This window comes from Hyla sarda, chromosome 1 (genome assembly GCF_029499605.1).
Source record: "Hyla sarda isolate aHylSar1 chromosome 1, aHylSar1.hap1, whole genome shotgun sequence".
Taxonomy (NCBI): Eukaryota; Metazoa; Chordata; class Amphibia; order Anura; family Hylidae; genus Hyla; species Hyla sarda.
Window position 1 is genome coordinate 215,402,279 of NC_079189.1, and position 10,000 is coordinate 215,412,278.

General features: G+C 36.9%; 21 non-coding genes across 21 annotated transcripts in view; all 21 read right to left on the minus strand.

Annotated features, from left to right (window-relative positions):
• Window positions 1-57, minus strand: part of TRNAK-UUU (transfer RNA lysine (anticodon UUU)) — a 73-nt gene extending 16 nt beyond the window's left edge. Inside the window, exon 1 of the tRNA in view lies at window positions 1-57. This exon is cut by the window's left edge and continues 16 nt beyond it. This is a non-coding gene — a tRNA (tRNA-Lys).
• Window positions 58-296: 239 nt separating this feature from the next.
• On the minus strand, window positions 297-369 carry TRNAK-UUU (transfer RNA lysine (anticodon UUU)). Its single transcript has one exon. It is a non-coding gene; the product is annotated as a tRNA-Lys (tRNA).
• A 241-nt stretch (window positions 370-610) lies between these two features.
• On the minus strand, window positions 611-683 carry TRNAK-UUU (transfer RNA lysine (anticodon UUU)). The gene has a single exon. It is a non-coding gene; the product is annotated as a tRNA-Lys (tRNA).
• Window positions 684-1,539: 856 nt separating this feature from the next.
• Window positions 1,540-1,612, minus strand: TRNAK-UUU (transfer RNA lysine (anticodon UUU)). The gene has a single exon. It is a non-coding gene; the product is annotated as a tRNA-Lys (tRNA).
• A 551-nt stretch (window positions 1,613-2,163) lies between these two features.
• Window positions 2,164-2,236, minus strand: TRNAK-UUU (transfer RNA lysine (anticodon UUU)). The gene has a single exon. It is a non-coding gene; the product is annotated as a tRNA-Lys (tRNA).
• A 235-nt stretch (window positions 2,237-2,471) lies between these two features.
• On the minus strand, window positions 2,472-2,544 carry TRNAK-UUU (transfer RNA lysine (anticodon UUU)). Its single transcript has one exon. It is a non-coding gene; the product is annotated as a tRNA-Lys (tRNA).
• Window positions 2,545-2,785: 241 nt separating this feature from the next.
• Window positions 2,786-2,858, minus strand: TRNAK-UUU (transfer RNA lysine (anticodon UUU)). The gene has a single exon. It is a non-coding gene; the product is annotated as a tRNA-Lys (tRNA).
• Window positions 2,859-3,094: 236 nt separating this feature from the next.
• On the minus strand, window positions 3,095-3,167 carry TRNAK-UUU (transfer RNA lysine (anticodon UUU)). Its single transcript has one exon. It is a non-coding gene; the product is annotated as a tRNA-Lys (tRNA).
• Window positions 3,168-3,713: 546 nt separating this feature from the next.
• Window positions 3,714-3,786, minus strand: TRNAK-UUU (transfer RNA lysine (anticodon UUU)). Its single transcript has one exon. It is a non-coding gene; the product is annotated as a tRNA-Lys (tRNA).
• A 552-nt stretch (window positions 3,787-4,338) lies between these two features.
• On the minus strand, window positions 4,339-4,411 carry TRNAK-UUU (transfer RNA lysine (anticodon UUU)). Its single transcript has one exon. It is a non-coding gene; the product is annotated as a tRNA-Lys (tRNA).
• Window positions 4,412-5,269: 858 nt separating this feature from the next.
• On the minus strand, window positions 5,270-5,342 carry TRNAK-UUU (transfer RNA lysine (anticodon UUU)). Its single transcript has one exon. It is a non-coding gene; the product is annotated as a tRNA-Lys (tRNA).
• Window positions 5,343-5,580: 238 nt separating this feature from the next.
• Window positions 5,581-5,653, minus strand: TRNAK-UUU (transfer RNA lysine (anticodon UUU)). The gene has a single exon. It is a non-coding gene; the product is annotated as a tRNA-Lys (tRNA).
• A 241-nt stretch (window positions 5,654-5,894) lies between these two features.
• On the minus strand, window positions 5,895-5,967 carry TRNAK-UUU (transfer RNA lysine (anticodon UUU)). The gene has a single exon. It is a non-coding gene; the product is annotated as a tRNA-Lys (tRNA).
• Window positions 5,968-6,202: 235 nt separating this feature from the next.
• TRNAK-UUU (transfer RNA lysine (anticodon UUU)) lies at window positions 6,203-6,275 on the minus strand. Its single transcript has one exon. It is a non-coding gene; the product is annotated as a tRNA-Lys (tRNA).
• A 239-nt stretch (window positions 6,276-6,514) lies between these two features.
• Window positions 6,515-6,587, minus strand: TRNAK-UUU (transfer RNA lysine (anticodon UUU)). The gene has a single exon. It is a non-coding gene; the product is annotated as a tRNA-Lys (tRNA).
• A 548-nt stretch (window positions 6,588-7,135) lies between these two features.
• On the minus strand, window positions 7,136-7,208 carry TRNAK-UUU (transfer RNA lysine (anticodon UUU)). The gene has a single exon. It is a non-coding gene; the product is annotated as a tRNA-Lys (tRNA).
• An 859-nt stretch (window positions 7,209-8,067) lies between these two features.
• TRNAK-UUU (transfer RNA lysine (anticodon UUU)) lies at window positions 8,068-8,140 on the minus strand. Its single transcript has one exon. It is a non-coding gene; the product is annotated as a tRNA-Lys (tRNA).
• A 239-nt stretch (window positions 8,141-8,379) lies between these two features.
• On the minus strand, window positions 8,380-8,452 carry TRNAK-UUU (transfer RNA lysine (anticodon UUU)). Its single transcript has one exon. It is a non-coding gene; the product is annotated as a tRNA-Lys (tRNA).
• A 235-nt stretch (window positions 8,453-8,687) lies between these two features.
• TRNAK-UUU (transfer RNA lysine (anticodon UUU)) lies at window positions 8,688-8,760 on the minus strand. Its single transcript has one exon. It is a non-coding gene; the product is annotated as a tRNA-Lys (tRNA).
• A 574-nt stretch (window positions 8,761-9,334) lies between these two features.
• On the minus strand, window positions 9,335-9,407 carry TRNAK-UUU (transfer RNA lysine (anticodon UUU)). Its single transcript has one exon. It is a non-coding gene; the product is annotated as a tRNA-Lys (tRNA).
• Window positions 9,408-9,958: 551 nt separating this feature from the next.
• Window positions 9,959-10,000, minus strand: part of TRNAK-UUU (transfer RNA lysine (anticodon UUU)) — a 73-nt gene continuing 31 nt past the window's right edge. The window contains exon 1 of the tRNA in view: window positions 9,959-10,000. This exon is cut by the window's right edge and continues 31 nt beyond it. This is a non-coding gene — a tRNA (tRNA-Lys).

The window sequence follows — 10,000 nt, forward strand, 5'->3', positions numbered from 1 at the left end:
TGAACCCTGGACCCTCAGATTAAAAGTCTGATGCTCTACCGACTGAGCTATCCAGGCTCTGTGAGAGCAATTTTCTAATCACACACAAAAAAAAAATCACATAAATTCTCTGCTATAAAAGAATACAAGGTTGAAAAGATCAAGAAAAACACAGAATATGTGTTTACCAACTGAGCTATCCTGACTCCTAGTGGTTGATGTCTTAGTAACACAAAGACTAGAAGATAAAATACTATGAAACAGTTTGTGGTCAAAAACATCACGCTTATTATCACAATGCCTGATAGTGAACATTTTGCCTGAACAGGGACTTGAACCCTGGACCCTCAGATTAAAAGTCTGATGCTCTACCGACTGAGCTATCCAGGCTCTGTGAGAGCAATTTTCTAGTCACACACAAAAAACAAATAACATAAATTCTCTGCTATAAAAGAAAACAAGGTTGAAAAGATCAAGAAAAACACAGAATATGTGTTTACCAACTGAACTATCCTCACTCCTAGTGGTTGATGTCTTAGTAACACAAAGACTAGAAGATAAAATACTATGAAACAGTTTGTGGTAAAAAAAACTGCACACTTATTATCACAATGCCTTATAGTGAACATTTAGCCTGAACAGGGATTTGAACCCTGGACCCTCAGATTAAAAGTCTGATGCTCTACCGACTGAGCTATCCAGGCTCTGTGAGAGCATTTTTCTTGTCACACAAAAAAAAAATCACATAAATTCTCTACTATAAAAGAAGAAAATGTTGAAAAGATCAAGAAAACCACAAAATATGTGTTCATCAACTGAGCTATCCTGACTCCTAGTGGTTGATGTCTTAGTAACACAAAGACTAGAAGATTCATTACAATGAAACAGTTTGTGGTCAAAAACATCAAACTTTTTCTCACAATGCCATGTAGAGAACATTTTGCCTGAACAGGGACTTGAACCCTGGACCCTCAGATTAAAAGTCTGATGCTCTACCGACTGAGCTATCCAGTCTCTGTGATAGCATTCCTCTAGTCACACAAAAAAATCACAGAAATTCTCTACTATAAAAGAAGAAAATGTTGAAAAGATCAAGAAAACCACAAAATATGTGTTTACCAACTGAGCTATCCTGACTCCTAGTGGTTGATGTTTTAGTAACACAAAGACTAGAAGATTCATTACAATGAAACAGTTTGTGGTCAAAGACATCACACTTATTCTCACAATGCCATGTAGTGAACATTTCGCCTGAACAGGGACTTGAACCCTGGACCCTCAGATTAAAAGTCTGATGCTCTTCCGACTGAGCGATCCTGCCTCTGTGAGAGCAATTTTCTAGTCACACACAAAAAACAAATAACATAAATTCTCTACTATAAAAGAAGACAAGGTTGAAAAGATCAAGAAAAACACAGAATATGTGTTTACCAACTGAACTATCCTCACTCCTAGTGGTTGATGTCTTAGTAACACAAAGACTAGAAGATAAAATACTATGAAACAGTTTGTGGTAAAAAACAGCACACTTATTTTCACAATGCCTTATAGTGAACATTTCGCCTGAACAGGGACTTGAACCCTGGACCCTCAAATTAAAAGTCTGATGCTCTACCGACTGAGCTATCCAGGCTCTGTGAGAGCATTTTTCTTGTCACACAAAAAAAAATCACATAAATTCTCTACTATAAAAGAAGAAAATGTTGAAAAGATCAAGAAAACCACAAAATATGTGTTTATCAACTGAGCTATCCTGACTCCTAGTGGTTGATGTCTTAGTAACACAAAGACTAGAAGATTCATTACAAAGAAACAGTATGTGGTCATCAAAAACATCACACTTGTTATCACAAAGCCATGTAGTGAACATTTCACCTGAACAGGAACTTGAACCCTGCACCCTCAGATTAAAAGTCTGATGCTCTACCGACTGAGCTATCCAGGCTCTGTGAGTGCAACTTTCTAGTCACACACAAAAAACAAATAACATAAATTCTCTGCTATAAAAGAATACAAGGTTAAAAAGATCAAGAAAAACACAGAATATGTGTTTACCAACTGAACTATCCTGACTCCTAGTGGTTGATGTCTTAGTAACACAAAGACTAGAAGATAAAATACTATGAAACAGTTTGTGGTCGAAAACATCACGCTTATTATCACAATGCCTTATAGTGAACATTTTGCCTGAACAGGGACTTGAACCCTGGACCCTCAGATTAAAAGTCTGATGCTCTACCGACTGAGCTATCCAGGCTCTGTGAGAGCATTCTTCTAGGCACACAAAAAAAATCACATAAATTCTCTACTATAAAAGAAGAAAATGTTGAAAAGATCAAGAAAACCACAAAATATGTGTTTACCAACTGAGCTATCCTGACTCCTAGCGGTTGATGTCTTAGTAACACAAAGACTAGAAGATTCATTACAATGAAACAGTTTGTGGTCAAAAACATCCCGCTTATCATCACAATGCCTTATAGTGCACATTTCGCCTGAACAGGGACTTGAACCCTGGACCCTCAGATTAAAAGTCTGATGCTCTACCGACTGAGCTATCCAGGCTCTGTGAGAGCAATTTTCTAGTCACACACAAAAAACAAATAACATAAATTCTCTGCTATAAAAGAAAACAAGGTTGAAAAGATCAAGAAAAACACAGAATATGTGTTTACCAACTGAACTATCCTCACTCCTAGTGGTTGATGTCTTAGTAACACAAAGACTAGAAGATAAAATACTATGAAACAGTTTGTGGTAAAAAAAACAGCACACTTATTATCACAATGCCTTATAGTGAACATTTTGCCTGAACAGGGACTTGAACCCTGGACCCTCAGATTAAAAGTCTGATGCTCTACCGACTGAGCTATCCAGGCTCTGTGAGAGCATTTTTCTTGTCACACAAAAAAAAATAACATAAATTCTCTACTATAAAAGAAGAAAATGTTGAAAAGATCAAGAAAACCACAAAATATGTGTTCATCAACTGATCTATCCTGACTCCTAGTGGTTGATGTCTTAGTAACACAAAGACTAGAAGATTCATTACAATGAAACAGTTTGTGGTCAAAAACATCACACCTTTTCTCACAATGCCATGTAGTGAACATTTTGCCTGAACAGGGACTTGATCCCTGGACCCTCAGATTAAAAGTCTGATGCTCTACCGACTGAGCTATCCAGGCTCTGTGATAGCATTCCTCTAGTCACACAAAAAAAACACATAAATTCTCTACTATAAAAGAAGAAAATGTTGAAAAGATCAAGAAAACCACAAAATATGTGTTTACCAACTGAGCTATCCTGACTCCTAGTGGTTGATGTTTTAGTAACACAAAGACTAGAAGATTCATTACAATGAAACAGTTTGTGGTCAAAGACATCACACTTATTCTCATAATGCCATGTAGTGAACATTTCGCCTGAACAGGGACTTGAACCCTGGACCCTCAGATTAAAAGTCTGATGCTCTACCGACTGAGCTATCCAGCCTCTGTGAGAGCAATTTTCTAGTCACACACAAAAAACAAATAACATAAATTCTCTACTATAAAAGAAGACAAGTTTGAAAAGATCAAGAAAAACACAGAATATGTGTTTACCAACTGAACTATCCTCACTCCTAGTGGTTGATGTCTTAGTAACACAAAGACTAGAAGATAAAATACTATGAAACAGTTTGTGGTAAAAAACAGCACACTTATTATCACAATGCCTTATAGTGAACATTTCGCCTGAACAGGGACTTGAACCCTGGACCCTCAGATTAAAAGTCTGATGCTCTACCGACTGAGCTATCCAGGCTCTGTGAGAGCATTTTTCTTGTCACACAAAAAAAAAATCACATAAATTCTCTACTATAAAAGAAGAAAATGTTGAAAAGATCAAGAAAACCACAAAATATGTGTTTATCAACTGAGCTATCCTGACTCCTAGTGGTTGATGTCTTAGTAACACAAAGACTAGAAGATTCATTACAATGAAACAGTATGTGGTCATCAAAAACATCACACTTATTATCTCAATGCCATGTAGTGAACATTTCACCTGAACAGGAACTTGAACCCTGCACCCTCAGATTAAAAGTCTGATGCTCTACCGACTGAGCTATCCAGGCTCTGTGAGTGCAACTTTCTAGTCACACACAAAAAACAAATAACATAAATTCTCTGCTATAAAAGAATACAAGGTTAAAAAGATCAAGAAAAACACAGAATATGTGTTTACCAACTGAACTATCCTGACTCCTAGTGGTTGATGTCTTGGTAACACAAAGACTAGAAGATAAAATACTATGAAACAGTTTGTGGTCAAAAACATCACACTTATTATCACAATGCCTTATAGTGAACAATTCGCCTGAACAGGGACTTGAACCCTGGACCCTCAGATTAAAAGTCTGATGCTCTACCGACTGAGCTATCCAGGCTCTGTGTGAGTACTCTTCTAGTCACACAAAAAAATCACATAAATTCTCTTCTATAAAAGAAGAAAATGTTGAAAAGATAAAGAAAACCACAAAATATGTGTTTACCAACTGAGCTATCCTGACTCCTAGTGGTTGATGTCTTAGTAACACAAAGACTAGAAGATTCATTACAATGAAACAGTTTGTGGTCAAAAACATCACACTTATTCTCACAATGCCATGTAGTGAACATTTCGCCTGAACAGGGACTTGAACCCTGGACCCTCAGATTAAAAGTCTGATGCTCTACCGACTGAGCTATGCAGGCTCTGTGAGAGCAATTTTCTAATCACACACAAAAAAAAAATCACATAAATTCTCTGCTATAAAAGAATACAAGGTTGAAAAGATCAAGAAAAACACAGAATATGTGTTTACCAACTGAGCTATCCTGACTCCTAGTGGTTGATGTCTTAGTAACACAAAGAATAGAAGATAAAATACTATGAAACAGTTTGTGGTCAAAAACATCACGCTTATTATCACAATGCCTTATAGTGAACATTTTGCCTGAACAGGGACTTGAACCCTGGACCCTCAGATTAAAAGTCTGATGCTCTACCGACTGAGCTATGCAGGATCTGTGAGAGCAAATTTCTAGTCACACACAAAAAACAAATAACATAAATTCTCTGCTATAATAGAAGACAAGGTTGAAAAGATCAAGAAAACCACAAAAAATGTGTTTACCAACTGAGCTATCCTGACTCCTAGTGGTTGATGTCTTAGTAACACAAAGACTAGAAGATTCATTACAATGAAACAGTTTGTGGTCAAAAACATCACACTTATTCTCACAATGCCATGTAGTGAACATTTCGCCTGAACAGGGACTTGAACCCTGGACCCTCAGATTAAAAGTCTGATGCTCTACCGACTGAGCTATCCAGGCTCTGTGAGAGCAATTTTCTAATCACACACAAAAAAAAATCACATAAATTCTCTGCTATAAGAGAATACAAGGTTGAAAAGATCAAGAAAAACACAGAATATGTGTTTACCAACTGAGCTATCCTGACTCCTAGTGGTTGATGTCTTAGTAACACAAAGACTAGAAGATAAAATACTATGAAACAGTTTGTGGTCAAAAACATCACGCTTATTATCACAATGCCTTATAGTGAACATTTTGCCTGAACAGGGACTTGAACCCTGGACCCTCAGATTAAAAGTCTGATGCTCTACCGACTGAGCTATCCAGGCTCTGTGAGAGCAATTTTCTAGTCACACACAAAAAACAAATAACATAAATTCTCTGCTATAAAAGAAAACAAGGTTGAAAAGATCAAGAAAAACACAGAATATGTGTTTACCAACTGAACTATCCTCACTCCTAGTGGTTGATGTCTTAGTAACACAAAGACTAGAAGATAAAATACTATGAAACAGTTTGTGGTAAAAAAAACAGCACACTTATTATCACAATGCCTTATAGTGAACATTTCGCCTGAACAGGGACTTGAACCCTGGACCCTCAGATTAAAAGTCTGATGCTCTACCGACTGAGCTATCCAGGCTCTGTGCAAGCATTTATCTAGTCTCACAAAAAAAATCACATAAATTCTCTTCTATAAAAGAAGAAAATGTTGAAAAGATCAAGAAAACCACAAAATATGTGTTTACCAACTGAGCTATCCTGACTCCTAGTGGTTGATGTCTTAGTAACACAAAGACTAGAAGATTCATTACACTGAAACAGTTTGAGGTCAAAAACATCACAGTTATTATCAAAATGCCTTATAGTAAACATTTCGCCTGAACAGGGACTTGAACCCTGGACCTCAAGATTAAAAGTCTGATGCTCTACCGACTGAGCTATTCAGGCTCTGTGAGGGCAATTCTCTAGTCACACACAAAAAAAAACTCACATAAATTCTCTACTATAAAAGAAGAAAAGGTTGAAAAGATCAAGAAAACCACGGAATATGTGTTTACCAACTGAGCTATCCTGACTCCTAGTGGTTGATGTTTTAGTAACACAAAGACTAGTAGATTCATTACTATGGAACAGTTTGTGGTCAAAAACATCACACTTATTATCACAATGCCTTATAGTGAACATTTCACCTGAACAGGGACTTGAACCCTGGACCCTCAGATTAAAAGTCTGATGCTCTACCGACTGAGCTATCCAGGCTCTGTGCAAGCATTCTTCTAGTCACACAAAAAATAATCACATAAATTCTCTTCTATAAAAGAAGAAAATGTTGAAAAGATCAAGAAAACCACAAAGTATGTGTTTACCAACTGAGCTATCCTGACTCCTAGTGGTTGATGTCTTAGTAACACAAAGACTAGAAGATTCATTACACTGAAACAGTTTGTGGTCAAAAACATCACACTTATTATCACAATGCCTTATAGTGAACATTTCGCCTGAACAGGGACTTGAACCCTGGACCCTCAGATTAAAAGTCTGATGCTCTACCGACTGAGCTATCCAGCCTCTGTGAGAGCAATTTTCTAGTCACACACAAAAAACAAATAACATAAATTCTCTACTATAAAAGAAGACAAGGTTGAAAAGATCAAGAAAAACACAGAATATGTGTTTACCAACTGAACTATCCTCACTCCTAGTGGTTGATGTCTTAGTAACACAAAGACTAGAAGATAAAATACTATGAAACAGTTTGTGGTAAAAAACAGCACACTTATTATCACAATGCCTTATAGTGAACATTTCGCCTGAACAGGGACTTGAACCCTGGACCCTCAGATTAAAAGTCTGATGCTCTACCGACTGAGCTATCCAGGCTCTGTGTGAGTACTCTTCTAGTCACACAAAAAAAATCACATAAATTCTCTTCTATAAAAGAAGAAAATGTTGAAAAGATCAAGAAAACCACAAAATATGTGTTTACCAACTGAGCTATCCTGACTCCTAGTGGTTGATGTCTTAGTAACACAAAGACTAGAAGATTCATTACAATGAAACAGTTTGTGGTCAAAAACATCACACTTATTCTCACAATGCCATGTAGTGAACATTTCGCCTGAACAGGGACTTGAACCCTGGACCCTGAGATTAAAAGTCTGATGCTCTACCGACTGAGCTATCCAGGCTCTGTGAGAGCAACTTTCTAATCACACACAAAAAAAAAATCACATAAATTCTCTGCTATAAAAGAATACAAGGTTGAAAAGATCAAGAAAAACACAGAATATGTGTTTACCAACTGAGCTATCCTGACTCCTAGTGGTTGATGTCTTAGTAACACAAAGAATAGAAGATAAAATACTATGAAACAGTTTGTGGTCAAAAACATCACGCTTATTATCACAATGCCTTATAGTGAACATTTTGCCTGAACAGGGACTTGAACCCTGGACCCTCAGATTAAAAGTCTGATGCTCTACCGACTGAGCTATGCAGGATCTGTGAGAGCAAATTTCTAGTCACACACAAAAAACAAATAACATAAATTCTCTGCTATAATAGAAGACAAGGTTGAAAAGATCAAGAAAACCACAAAATATGTGTTTACCAACTGAGCTATCCTGACTCCTAGCGGTTGATGTCTTAGTAACACAAAGACTAGAAGATTCATTACAATGAAACAGTTTGTGGTCAAAAACATCACGCTTATTATCACAATGCCTTATAGTGCACATTTCGCCTGAACAGGGACTTGAACCCTGGACCCTCAGATTAAAAGTCTGATGCTCTACCGACTGAGCTATCCAGGCTCTGTGAGAGCAATTTTCTAGTCACACACAAAAAACAAATAACATAAATTCTCTGCTATAAAAGAAAACAAGGTTGAAAAGATCAAGAAAAACACAGAATATGTGTTTACCAACTGAACTATCCTCACTCCTAGTGGTTGATGTCTTAGTAACACAAAGACTAGAAGATAAAATACTATGAAACAGTTTGTGGTAAAAAACAGCACACTTATTATCACAATGCCTTATAGTGAACATTTCGCCTGAACAGGGACTTGAACCCTGGACCCTCAGATTAAAAATCTGATGCTCTACCGACTGAGCTATCCAGGCTCTGTGAGAGCATTTTTCTTGTCACACAAAAAAAATCACATAAATTCTCTACTATAAAAGAAGAAAATGTTGAAAAGATCAAGAAAACCACAAAATATGTGTTTGTCAACTGAGCTATCCTGACTCCTAGTGGTTGATGTCTTAGTAAAACAAAGACTAGAAGATTCATTACAATGAAACAGTTTGTGGTCAAAAACATCACACTTATTCTCACAATGCCATGTAGTGAACATTTCGCCTGAACAGGGACTTGAACCCTGGACCCTCAGATTAAAAGTCTGATGCTCTACCGACTGAGCTATCCAGGCTCTGTGAGAGCAATTTTCTAGTCACACTTACACACACACACACACACACACACAAAAAAACAAACATAAATTCTCTGCTATAAAAGAAGACAAGGTTGAAAAGATCAAGAAAAAAACAGAATATGTGTTTACCATCTGAACTATCTTGACTCCTAGTGGTTGATGTCTTAGTAACACAAAGACTAAAAGATAAAATGCTATGAAACAGTTTGTGGTCCAAAACATCACACTTATTATCACAATGCCTTATAGTGAACTTTTTGCCTGAACAGGGACTTGAACCCTGGACCCTCAGATTAAAAGTCCAATGCTCTACCGACTGAGCTATCCAGGATCTGAGAGTGCAATTTTCTAATCACACACAAAAAACAAATAACATAAATTCTCTGCTATAAAAGAAGACAAGGTTGAAAAGATCAAGAAAAACACAGAATATGTGTTTACCAACTGAACTATCCTCACTCCTAGTGGTTGATGTCTTAGTAACACAAAGACTAGAAGATAAAATACTATGAAACAGTTTGTGGTAAAAAAACAGCACACTTATTATCACAATGCCTTATAGTGAACATTTCGCCTGAACAGGGACTTGAACCCTGGACCCTCAGATTAAAAGTCTGATGCTCTACCGACTGAGCTATCCAGGCTCTGTGAGAGCATTTTTCTTGTCACATAAAAAAAAATCACATAAATTCTCTACTATAAAAGAAGAAAATGTTGAAAAGATCAAGAAAACCACAAAATATGTGTTTATCAACTGAGCTATCCTGACTCCTAGTGGTTGATGTCTTAGTAACACAAAGACTAGAAGATTCATTACAATGAAACAGTATGTGGTCATCAAAAACATCACACTTATTATCACAATGCCATGTAGTGAACATTTCACCTGAACAGGAACTTGAACCCTGCACCCTCAGATTAAAAGTCTGATGCTCTACCGACTGAGCTATCCAGGCTCTGTGAGTGCAACTTTCTAGTCACACACAAAAAACAAATAACATAAATTCTCTGCTATAAAAGAATACAAGGTTAAAAAGATCAAGAAAAACACAGAACATGTGTTTACCAACTGAACTATCCTGACTCCTAGTGGTTGATGTCTTAGGAACACAAAGACTAGAAGATAAAATACTATGAAACAGTTTGTGGTCAAAAACATCACGCTTATTATCACAATGCCTTATAGTGAACATTTCGCCTGAACAGGGACTTGAACCCTGGACCCTCAGATTAAAAG